Here is an 11,449-nt window from a genome sequence, read left to right as displayed (position 1 = left end):
CCCCCTCTTCCTGGACTGGGAATACCTCCTCCCCCCCCTCTTCCTGGACTGGGAATACCTCCTCCCCCTCCCCTGCCAGGTATGGGGATTCCATCTGTTCCCACTCCCCCTCCCACTTCTGGATCAGGCATCCCCCCACCCCCTCTGCTTCCTGGATTAGGCCCTCCACTCCCCCCTCAGGTTGGAAGTAGCACTTTATCAGCACCGCAAGTGTGTGGCTTTCTTCCTCCTCCGTTGCCAGCTGGCTTGTTTGGATTAGGGGTGAACCAAGACAGAGGGAGTAGGAAGCAGCCCGTGGAGCCTTGCCGGCCCATGAAGCCTCTGTATTGGACGAGAATTCAACTGCATAGTAAAAGGTAACATGAATTGGCGCTCATTTTTGCACAGTTTGTCAATATGAGGGAGCATTTGCCTTTAAAACTCTCGGGAAAGTTACAATTTAATGTATTTTTAAGTACTGTTCTGAAACTTGTCCGTAGGTTTTTTTACATGAATATTTAGTGAAGCATCTGTTATTTAAAAGTTTAGACTTTTCTCCAGGAGGATCAGAGGTATAAAGCAAATGACATATGTATATCAATGAATAAGATGTAGAGATATCTGTATAGTTCCTGATCAATCTTGGAAAAATGGAGGGATATAGTTTTCTTAGCATACATGCTCTGTTGTCTCGTTCCAGAACCTCACTCTGACAAATAGCTTATAAATAGACATCAAATTGAGGATATTTTCTTGCATCCTTTTGAAGGCACAGTCTTGTTTTACTATTTCATTTTGTTTACAATAGTCTTTCTTTTCCAAGATGTGCTCCACATGCCCTGTGTGAAATAGTTTTGAGAATTTCCTGGCATTTCTATAGATAAACGGTGACACAATGTGAAGTCATAAAATCATACTTGGGAATGATATTTATAAAAGAACACTTCCCACTAGGTATGCTGGTGGCATATTACTTATCCATGCATAGTCCATAGCTGATGTCCCCTGATCCCGGGGACAGTGCTATGACGCATGGCTGAGGGATGTCCCAGCAGGGGACAAAACATGCTCTTTAAACTTCACTGGACTTCCTTGTTGAATATTTGAATTTTTTTTTTATATGATGTGGCATGCATTTAGAATAGGATATTTACCAGGCCTCCTTCTCATCTGTTACACTAATTTTCTCTTCATTGAATCACACGAGGGGAGAAGAATCAATATAGTTCGATTACTTCTAACTTTGCAGCTCATTCTTTGTATAATTGCCATGTCACTTATATATACTGATGCATCCTTTCAAACCATGCGCTAAACTCATTTTATCCAGATACATTATATGAAGTTATTTTATTTTGTTGTTCCTTTGCTTTAAAAAAAAATAGATATACTCTTTTTTAGGTGGCATGACACGAATCTGCAGTCTGGAGTCAGATAACAGTGGGGTGAAGGGAAGTGGTAGAGAGATGGAGGATGCCACCTTGGATCATAAAATAATTCCCTTTTTAAACCCTTCCATAATCCACAAAGCTGATGAGTCAAGTTGGAATTGTGAGATATCAGACATTTCCTGCCTTTATAGCTTATACTGAGAGGGGTTTTTCTTCTATGTTTCTATACAGTGACTTGATAACTAGGAATTCCTGGAAATTATTTTTTCTAGACAAAGGTTTCATTTTGTATTGATGGTATTTTAACTTTCTCATCAAGTTGATGAAACAAGTGGCAGTCTTAAAAAAAAAAAAGAGTATTCTTTCTTCCTGTTGCCTTCCTGTTGCCCTCCTTCCCCCCTTTTGCCTCGTCTTCCCTTCCTTCCATACTTCCTTCCTTCCTGACTTCCTCTCATCCTTTTTTTCTCTCTTGCCCTTCTTTCCTTCTGTTCTTCATTTTTGTTTATGCTCACATTGATATCTTAAAGTTTGGTTTGATGGCTGTTTCATTGGTCTTTTGCTTAACTTTAGAGACTCCAGTGCTTCACTTATTTGGGAAAAAATTGAAGAGCCATCCATAGATTGTCATGAATTTGAGGAATTATTTTCTAAAACTGCTGTGAAGGAGAGGAAAAAACCTATTTCTGACACCATCACAAAGACCAAGGCTAAACAAGTGAGTACTTGTGTGTTCCTTGAAATTGGACAGTATTTTGAACTTTGAAATGACCTTTCATTAGAAAAAAGAATGGGGATGGCTGGGTGGCTCAGTCAGTCAAGCATCTGCCTTTGGCTTGGGTCATGATCCCAGAGTCCTGGATCAAGTCCAGCATCGGGCTCCTTGCTCTGCAGCGAGCCTGCTTCTCCCTTCCCCTCTGCCTGCCACTCCTCTTGCTTGTTCTCTCTCTCTGACAAATAAATAAAATCTTTAAAAAAAAAAAAAAGAATGAAATTGTTTTCTGGGCTGTGTAACCTCCATAGTCCTTAATCAGATAGTAGAGGTTAGAATTTTAGGACATGTGGCTAAGTAAGACCATCCCAAATAGAACAACAAATAATTGTCTCTACTAAGTGATAATGTCCTGATGATTTTATCTGTAGCCTCATGATACATATTTCCAGAATTTTAGCTATTGCTTGTTTCCAGAATTAGTTGTCTAGAAATAACCTGTCAATTGATTGAAATTCATCTGAGAACTAGTATGGATGAAAAGAAAGGTAAAAGTGGGCAAAGAAAAATAAGTAAGAAGTCCAGTCGTTAGTTATCTATAATGTGTTTGGTATTTTGTGGAACTGGACACCTTTAGAATCCAGCTAAACAATCACACCGTATTTGACATATGGAAGAGTCTTTTTTTTATTTTTTTTTTTTATGACATATGGAAGAGTCTTACATCTAGTATCAACATCTCTATTCTGTGTTAGATCAAAGGATCTATCTTTGGACACCTGAGTTAGAAAAAGAATAGTGCATTTGGAGAAAAACAGTAGTGCATTTGGAGAAAATCTTTTGCAAGCAACATTTCCCAACTGATCCACCCAGTGGACTTGATCATGAAATGATATTGTAGATTTCTCAAAGGTGTCATTCAGGGAAGTATAGTAACACTCCTCAATAATGAGCTCCAGATAGAAGGTATTACTATTGGTGTCCATCTTTCACCCTGAAATGGGGAGTAGCTACATTTCTTAATTCTGCTGGGTGGGTGAAAAAGTGCATGGAAGTAGGAGAATGGTGGGCAGCTCAGTCTTGGGGGGCAGTGAGAGAGATAAATGAGACCCCAAGTTCCCTGTATTCTCCTGGACTGTTCTTCCCAGATGAGTGGTAACCAATGGAATTTTTGCCTCTGACCTGGAAGTTGTAGCTAGAAGTATGACCCAGAGTTGTTCCCATTGATATTTATTTCAGAGCAGACACCTCCCATCATATGGATACTGACAAATCCAGCCAGGGAAGGATGGATTTGAATGGCACAGCTAGACCCCTCAAACCTCTAGTTGAGTGGATATGCAGCTCACCCCAGGCATTTCTATTATTCTGAAAATGATGCAAACCTAAACGTTATGCAGTTGAATTTTTCAGAATCATTTATTGTAGTAAAGCTGGCCCCTGGTGACCTTAGGTCAGGGACTATGGTAAATTGGACAGTACCTGGCATATTGTAGGCACTGAATAAAATTTCGTTTAAAAGTAAACTAGCTGACTGAGGGAGGAGGACTATGCCTAGTAATGTCATTGACTGTGTCTGGTAATGATTAAAGACCAGAAAATCCTTCATCTCATAATAAGTCAGTATGGCCAAGGTGGCAGTGCTAAGGCAAATAACGGTAAATGGAAAGCCACATTTTCTCTGGCAGTTATAAATATTTAAAAAAAAATCTTTTGCACGGTACATTTGCATCTAGCGCACTTAGTCTGAATCCTACCTCTTCTCATGGACTGTGTCAGAGATGGGAAAACCGGGCAAGGAATATGGGCAGAGAGTACATATATCAAGGCTGTCTAGCAGCCAGGATTGTCACTTGACAAATGGGCAGATGTGACATAGGATGTCTCTCGTCTAGGGATGAAATGATCAGAGAGGCAAATGACGCCTTCCTCATCTTCCATTACCACTTTTTTCTGTTGAGTGAACACAGATAAGGAAGGTGCTTCTTATGTTATCAGTTACCAGTTACCAGGATTTCATGACTTATTTGACATAATATTCAGTTTTTAGCTTACTGAAATAAGATTTATGTTTAAATCATCAAAACTTGAAATTCAACTAGTTGGCCATCAGATGGCCTCTTTGCACATGAACAGTTCATCTCTACTGAACATCATCTCAGCATGCTCACCTTACTCTGGCAGTAAGACATTTTATAAACTATGGGTAAGAGACTTTGCCAATGTCATAGTTAGCACTTATGGATGGTGATGCTACTGTTGACTTTCAACTTCAAACAAGGTTAATGGAAGAGTCTCCATCATGACTCCTGACAAGCTTGTTCTGCATCTCCTTGGCCTGGCTCTTGGTAGTGAGCTCTGCACTTCAGGTCTGGTTTTGGAGGGATGAGATTTTTGTTTCTTTTCTTTCTTTTTTCTGTATGTTGGAGAGAGAAGAATCTGCGAAGTGATATATTGCTGAAGAAACCTATTTTTATTTAACTTTGTTGCATTTGGAAGAAAAATCTATTTATTCCATCTACTTGAGACATTTATAATTTTGTTTAAGGAAAATATATTTTCAGGATGCATGCAAATAGTTCCCCTTTTTATGGGAAATGTATACTGATTGTATGTGCAGACATTTTGGTACCTCATGATTCATGTCCAGTGAAATGAATAGCCTTTAATGCTCTGGCATGTGTTTATGGAGGTATTTCAAGCAATTCTTCTTATATACAATGGAAGCTAGAAGTTCTGTTTTTCTTTAAATATTTAAAAATAGCCAAATAATTTTTCTGTGATCTGTCTTCTTCTTGAAAGTAAGACTGTGGTCAAATGCACTGGTATTTAATGAGGTGCCTGTGCTGTTTTTACTCTTTCAGAAGAGACATTTTCAGCGTGATAATAGAAGATTCTTCCGCTGGGCACATTGCCGTTTGGCTTGAGGAGAAAGAGGGTTACTCTCTGGACACCTAGTCTAGTAGTAATGATGGGTATCTTGTATTTCTAAACCCCCTTTCCTCAAGGAACCTAAAATGAAGCATTTCTTATTTTTTTCATGGAATATATATATTTCTGTGATGACTTCTTAGTCTATATTTTAAAGTATTTAAAACATAAGGAGATTAGCTGAGACGGTAAATGTGTGATTTGGTGTTGTTCTTAACCAAATGAGTGTGACACTTCTACATCAACCTGCTAACTTAACAACAATAACCCTGTTTTGTAAGGAATCAGGAGGAAAATAGAAAAACCAGTTTTTTATGAGACCTGTGTTTAAGTGCTGATATGCATACATACTTGCCCATTATTAAGGAATGCTCTAGAACTAGTAAACATTTAGCCCAATCTCTTCTCTGTTGCTGGGGTAATCCAGGAATATTGATGTTGATAACGATCTTAAGTCACCTCAGGATCTCCTGTGTTCCACTAAAGGTTGAGTTTAACCTGAGTTTATGAGCAGAAAAGTGAGAATTGATAGAGCTGCCTCACAAGGAAGTTTCTAGTTAACCCTGTGTCAGATGAGGTCATAAACAAATATATTTTGGTAAACATGGCAACAGTTGTAGTAGTCGCAACAGCAATAGTAATAATTGTGCTAATTATGACAAAAAGAACCCTGGAAACCACAAGGCATACTGTCCTTTATTGACCACATGCCAGTCATTGTTTTTAGCATTCTACTTATACTAACTCATCTAGAATCCTCCTCATCCTATGAGGTAGACCTCATTATCACCAGTATATAGTACAGAAAACTGAGTTGTAGAGGGGTTAAATAATGTTTCAGGCTAGTAAGGGGCCAAGCTCAGGTTCAAACTCCAGCCATCTGGCTCTAGAGCCCGAGCTCTTGATCATTAAGTAAAAAGTATGGATGTGAAGTATTTTATGTAAGCATGAGTATACTATTTTATTTATCTGGAGACCAGAATAGATACTTGTAGAAAATAATTTGAATTTGTATTGATTTTCATATATATGCTCAATCTTTAAATGACTAGTTACATTTATGAAATTGTATGTGAAGATAGTTTTAAAGCGTCTTCCATATTCTAACAGATTTTGACAAGTACATAAACTATGATGCCACTAAACATGACATTTGCTCAGTTAAATAAAAGTTTATCTGAGAGATGTGAACTTGAGGCACATAAGCTTCCGTAAACAGTAAGGATGAGGGTCACTTGCTTGCGTTGGCATGTAAGTTCTGGTTGGAGGTTATAGCCACAGTGGTTAAACCTCACCAAATGTCAAGTGATGATACTTTTGATTCATTCCATGACACAAAAAGGAGCCATCTTTATAAAATACGCCTTAAGTAAATAAAGTCTAATCATACTTAAAAAGTCTGTAAAAAAACATGCTCCCCACAATGTAAATTTACACACAGAAGTTAACAAGAGTGAATAAGAAGAATCTGTGTTATTTTTTAAATAAACTGACATTTGTATAGCCACTTAATGCAACACAAATGAATCTCTTTCTGGGTTTCTTCTATTTATCAGATTAAAATGCTCTGCCCAGAGAATGGGAGAGAAAAACAAGTCATGATAGTTAAATATTTGTTGGGCTTTTCGCCTCTGGAAATATGATTAGAAAAATAGATAGTTAAATCTGCTACTTATTATAAGGGGAGGTAGTAACAGGATTTGTTAGAATTCCCATTTAATACAGATATAAATGTTAAGGAATTAGACATTTGGTATCCTGTTCAATATTTCTATTGTGTTTGCTGACCTAACCTCTAAAAACGCTGTTTTTGTGTGTATTGTAAAAGCCCATAATGACGGGAAAGGAAGCATTCATTATTCAGATGTTCCTATATGGAAGTGTATAATGTAATGCTTCTTTTTTTGTGTGTGTGTGTTATGTTAATCACCATACATTACATCATTAGTTTTTGATGTAGTGTTCACGCAAACAAGGAATCATGGAACATGACATGGAATAATGTAATGCTTCTAAGCATTCTTACATGAAATAGTAATTGCCGTTATAAGGCATTGGGAAATTGTGTGTGCTATACATCATATATTGTCTACTGCTGCAATACTGGCCCGCATGAAAAGGAAAAAGGGGTATGTATTTTACTCATGAATCTCTATTTATTGCAAATGTTTTACTATTATCACTGGATATTTCAGTGTAGGCTTGATGATAATCTGAGTAGCAGAAATCTCATTTTTTTATTGATGTTAATTTTTCCTATTATAGCTGGCAAGGGTGTGTTTTGGTTGATTTGGGCAGTTATATTGGTCATCTAGACTGAAGACCTAAACTAATGTCTGAAACATGAAATATCTTATAATAAGACAATTTAGATTTGTTTTGGGGATACATAATAAGCATTTGGTACTTTGTAACTTTCAGCATAACATCTGTTTTTAATAGAATACATTCCTATTGCAAGCCTTAAAATGTATTTACGTAGAAAACCACATCAAAATACAAAGCTATAATTAGACAAACATAGGTTTTGTGGAATCTGGATTTCTTTTAGATGTTGAAAGATTTATTATTTTTTGAAGATGCTATTCCCATAACTATTTGTAGAGCATACCCAGTCAATTTAAAGAATGCAAAAATAATAACCTCTATTTTTAAATTTTCTTTCAGCCAAAAAATTGTTTTTATACTTCTGAGTAAATGGCAAAAAACCCAGAAAACAAAAAAACAAAAAACAAACCAACAACTACCAGCATAAAAAAAAAGGAAATATAATTAGGCTAATGGTCCTTGACCTTGCTAGATTATATATTAGGAAAATTATGTTTGATTAATTACACATTAAAATTACACAAAACCTAATCATGATGCTGAAAGTTAATTCTTTTTGACTTTATATTCATATACTATAATGATACTAAGATTCTTTTGCATTAGATGTATAAGAAGGGGGTATTGATACTTAATGGCTGAGATGTTCTGTTTGCCATGATCTATAGGCATTGAAGAAATAGTTGTTTGGAAAATTAATTTACAATTCATTACCTTATTATGATTATCTATGAAAACTGAAAGTCATCCTTGCAAAAAAGTAAGGAGAGATTTTTCATCATTTACAGAGTCTAATTTCTATAATTTAGAGCAGGTGATGGGAGAGCATTTTCTCAGTACTGCTAATATAGAGATTAGCAACTACTGCATACAGCCCTGGAAAACTAAAGAGAGGGAGCACCCCTTTCTTGACCCGAGGAGAACAGAGTTTATCCATTTCAGCAGGGAATACAGTAAAGAAGAGAGGCTACTAGGTCAGGGAGGTTTTCTGGAGGGCTAATTTATTACTGTCTCCATGAGAGATAGTATGAAGTAATTCAAGTTTAGTCATTTGAATTACTCTTCAACTTTCACACTATATCCTAAAATAGTAAGTGCTGCGGGTGGTCAGGAGGAGTTGAACAGGGCACACAGGCTGGACTTAGCATGAGGTTGTGCAGAAGAGATGAGGCTTGAAGTAGGCCTTGAATTTATTTGGTTTAGATATGTAGAGAGGATTAAAGGATGCATTTTGAAAATAGCACCATGAGCAAAAATTTCCTTGAAAATCATTTAAAACCATAGTAAATCCAGGGGAGCCTGGGTGGCTCAGTCGGTTAAGTGTCTGCTTTTGGCTCAGGTCATGATCTCAGCGTCCTGGGATCAAGCCCCACAATGGGCTCCTTGCTCAGCGGGGAGCCTGCTTCTCCTGCTTGGGCGCGCGCGCTCTCTCTCTGCCAAATAAATAAATAAAATCTTAAGAAAAACCCATAGTAAATCTGTCAGGTTTTTTTGTTTGCTTTTAAGCACTCTTCTCCTGTGTGTGGGAAGCTCCTGTCTGACAGTTTCAGGAATGTGGATGCAGACTGTTGATATATTTGTTTCCCTTAGCTGAGTATGTTTCCTTCTCATCCTCCTGTCAAAAGTCTTTAGGCTTATATTAGACATAAGAGTGAGAATGGAATTTCATAAATTAGACCTGAAGTTGATTTCTGATGTCTTGGTACTACATAGCGGAATGTATGTTTCTTTACCATGGACAGCAACTCTGTGTTAAATTATCCCAGAGCATAGAGAATTGTATCTGATTTGACTCACATAGTTACATTTATGATAGCCCCTACCTTTTCCCTGTGGGAAGTGATGCACTATATTTTAGTGTGACCTAAGCTGGAAATTGTTTCTGATTATTTGAGGATACAACTTTCAGACTTAGAAGAAAAAAATAAAGTTCTTATTCATGTCTTTATACTTTTATTTAAAACTTTTTTGTTGTTTCAACTGAAATATAAATTTATGTTCCTTTTCCAAAACCCTGATTTCCAACATTTCTGCTTTTATTTTGTTAAAGGTTAATATAAGAATTTTTAAAATTACTTAATTATAACTATATCTGAAGTATTACCTTACAAAGGAGGTGGGCCTTCTAGATCAACAGAACAAGGAGTTTGGTGGGTCCTCTTGCCAGCAAAACAGCAATTAACTGTGAAAAATATAACAAAAATTATAAAAATATTCATTTAAAGTCTCTGGCAGTTGGCCTAAGGGTATAAAGGAAATAGAGAAACAATCATTTAAGAAAATCTACCAAGACTCAGTAAGAATAGTGAGAGTCTGAGATATTTGAGCCATGGCCTACTCCATTAGCAGCCACCCTAACTCTGTTATGGAATCTCTAATCCTGGCATGTACAGCTGAGAAAACAGAGATCTCTCTCCCTTGCAGCTCTGTCTCAGGTTATAGTTTTACCTTAGGAGAGGACGGATTCTGGCACTCCTAATTTCCCTAGTCTACTGTTACAGAAGCTCTATTCCCAGGCAACCATGGAGAACTAAGGAAAGGAAGCCGAGAGGGCCCTCTGGGGATCAAAGTCAACTCTGGAATCAGGAAGGCTGTGCACCTGTGGTAGGCTGTGAACACTAAGGAGCAGTCACAGCAAGATATGGGACACCATGAAAGCATTCCCCAGACCTCATACAGACTCATCAAAATTCAGTGCAAGAAACGTCATTGGCACAGGAGTCTTAATCACACCTTTATTGAAACATTGACTGAACTATAAGCTACTTTGACCCAGGAGCAACTGCTAAGCCAGGCTTAAAAATAATATCAGTCATTCCTAAAAGTCTGGAAGCTGTATGCATGTTCATGCTACACCCTCTCCAATGCAATTAGAGAACATTCAAGTTACTAGCTCCTTCGTGGCTGAATGTGGGGAAAAGTTCCATAAACTCTGAACTGTAATAGTAGCCTCCAAGACACGCACCCCCCCACACACATAATTGTTAAGGGTAAAACGCTAAGTGGTTAGGGAGACTTCAGTATAATATTTGGCTCAGTACATGGTGCCTAGGTAGTCAGGCTAAAAGATAAGATGATAGGCGAGGATGTGTGCAGGAACATCTGATAATGCACTGTAGCAGATACGTTTCACAGAACTAGTCAGGCCAAAATAAACAACTAAAAAATAAGCAAGCAAACAACAAAAACAAGCCCTGGAGCAAGGAAGGGGAAATCAATATCCAGAGTTACTACAGTATATTATCTGAAATGTCATTTTCAACAACAATATGAGAACTACAAAGAAATAACAAAGTGTGGGGCGCCTGGGTGGCTCAGTCCGTTGAGCGGCTGCTTTCGGCTTGGGTCATGATCCTGGGGTCTTGGGATCGAGGCCCGCATCCGGCTCCCTGCTCGGCGGAGAGCCTGTTTCTCCCTCTCCATCTGCCTGTCACTCTGCCTACTTGTGCTCTCTCTCTGTCAAATAAATAAATAAAATCTTAAAAAAAAAAAAAAAAAAGTGGGTCCTTCTGCCGTGCGGGAGCCATGGCGGCCTCTTAGGCGGCGGCGGCGGGGTCCGCGGCTCTGGCTTCGGGCGCCCCGACCGTCCCGACGGCCGCGAGGGGAGCCGCCGCCGCCGCCTCGGGCCCGTGGGGGCCCCCCGGACGGCTGAGGGGCAGCCGGCCGCGGCCCGCGGCGGCAAGGCAGCAGCCCGCGGGTCCGGCGCCTCCGGCCCGGGAGCTGATCCAGCCATCGGTGAGCGAGCTGTCCCGGGCCGTGCGGACCAACATCCTGTGCACCGTGCGCGGCTGCGGCAAAATCCTGCCCAACAGCCCGGCGCTCAACATGCACCTGGTCAAGAGCCACCGCCTGCAGCACTTTATGAAGATGCATGCTGAAAAGAAGCATAAGTGCAGTAAGTGCAGCAATTCCTATGGCACGGAGTGGGACTTGAAAAGGCATGCCGAGGACTGCGGCAAGACCTTCCAGTGCACGTGCGGCTGCCCCTACGCCAGCAGAACTGCATTACAGTCCCACGTCTACCGCCCTGGCCATGAGATCCCGGCAGAGCACAGGGATCCACCTAGTAAGAAAAGGAAAATGGAGAGCTGCCTGCCCAGCCAGAAGTTGT

The 11,449-nt window shown here is 39.2% G+C and overlaps 1 pseudogene; it reads left to right on the top strand.

Annotated features, from left to right (window-relative positions):
- Positions 1-10,863: 10,863 nt before the first annotated feature.
- Positions 10,864-11,449, top strand: part of LOC115943739 (ATM interactor pseudogene) — a 2,508-nt pseudogene continuing 1,922 nt past the window's right edge.

The sequence above is a fragment of the Leptonychotes weddellii genome, chromosome 6, assembly GCF_054177405.1.
Source record: "Leptonychotes weddellii isolate Sample4059 chromosome 6, ASM5417740v2, whole genome shotgun sequence".
Classification (NCBI taxonomy): Eukaryota; Metazoa; Chordata; class Mammalia; order Carnivora; family Phocidae; genus Leptonychotes; species Leptonychotes weddellii.
Note: the sequence above shows the minus strand (reverse complement) of the source record. Positions and strands in the feature narration are given on the sequence as shown.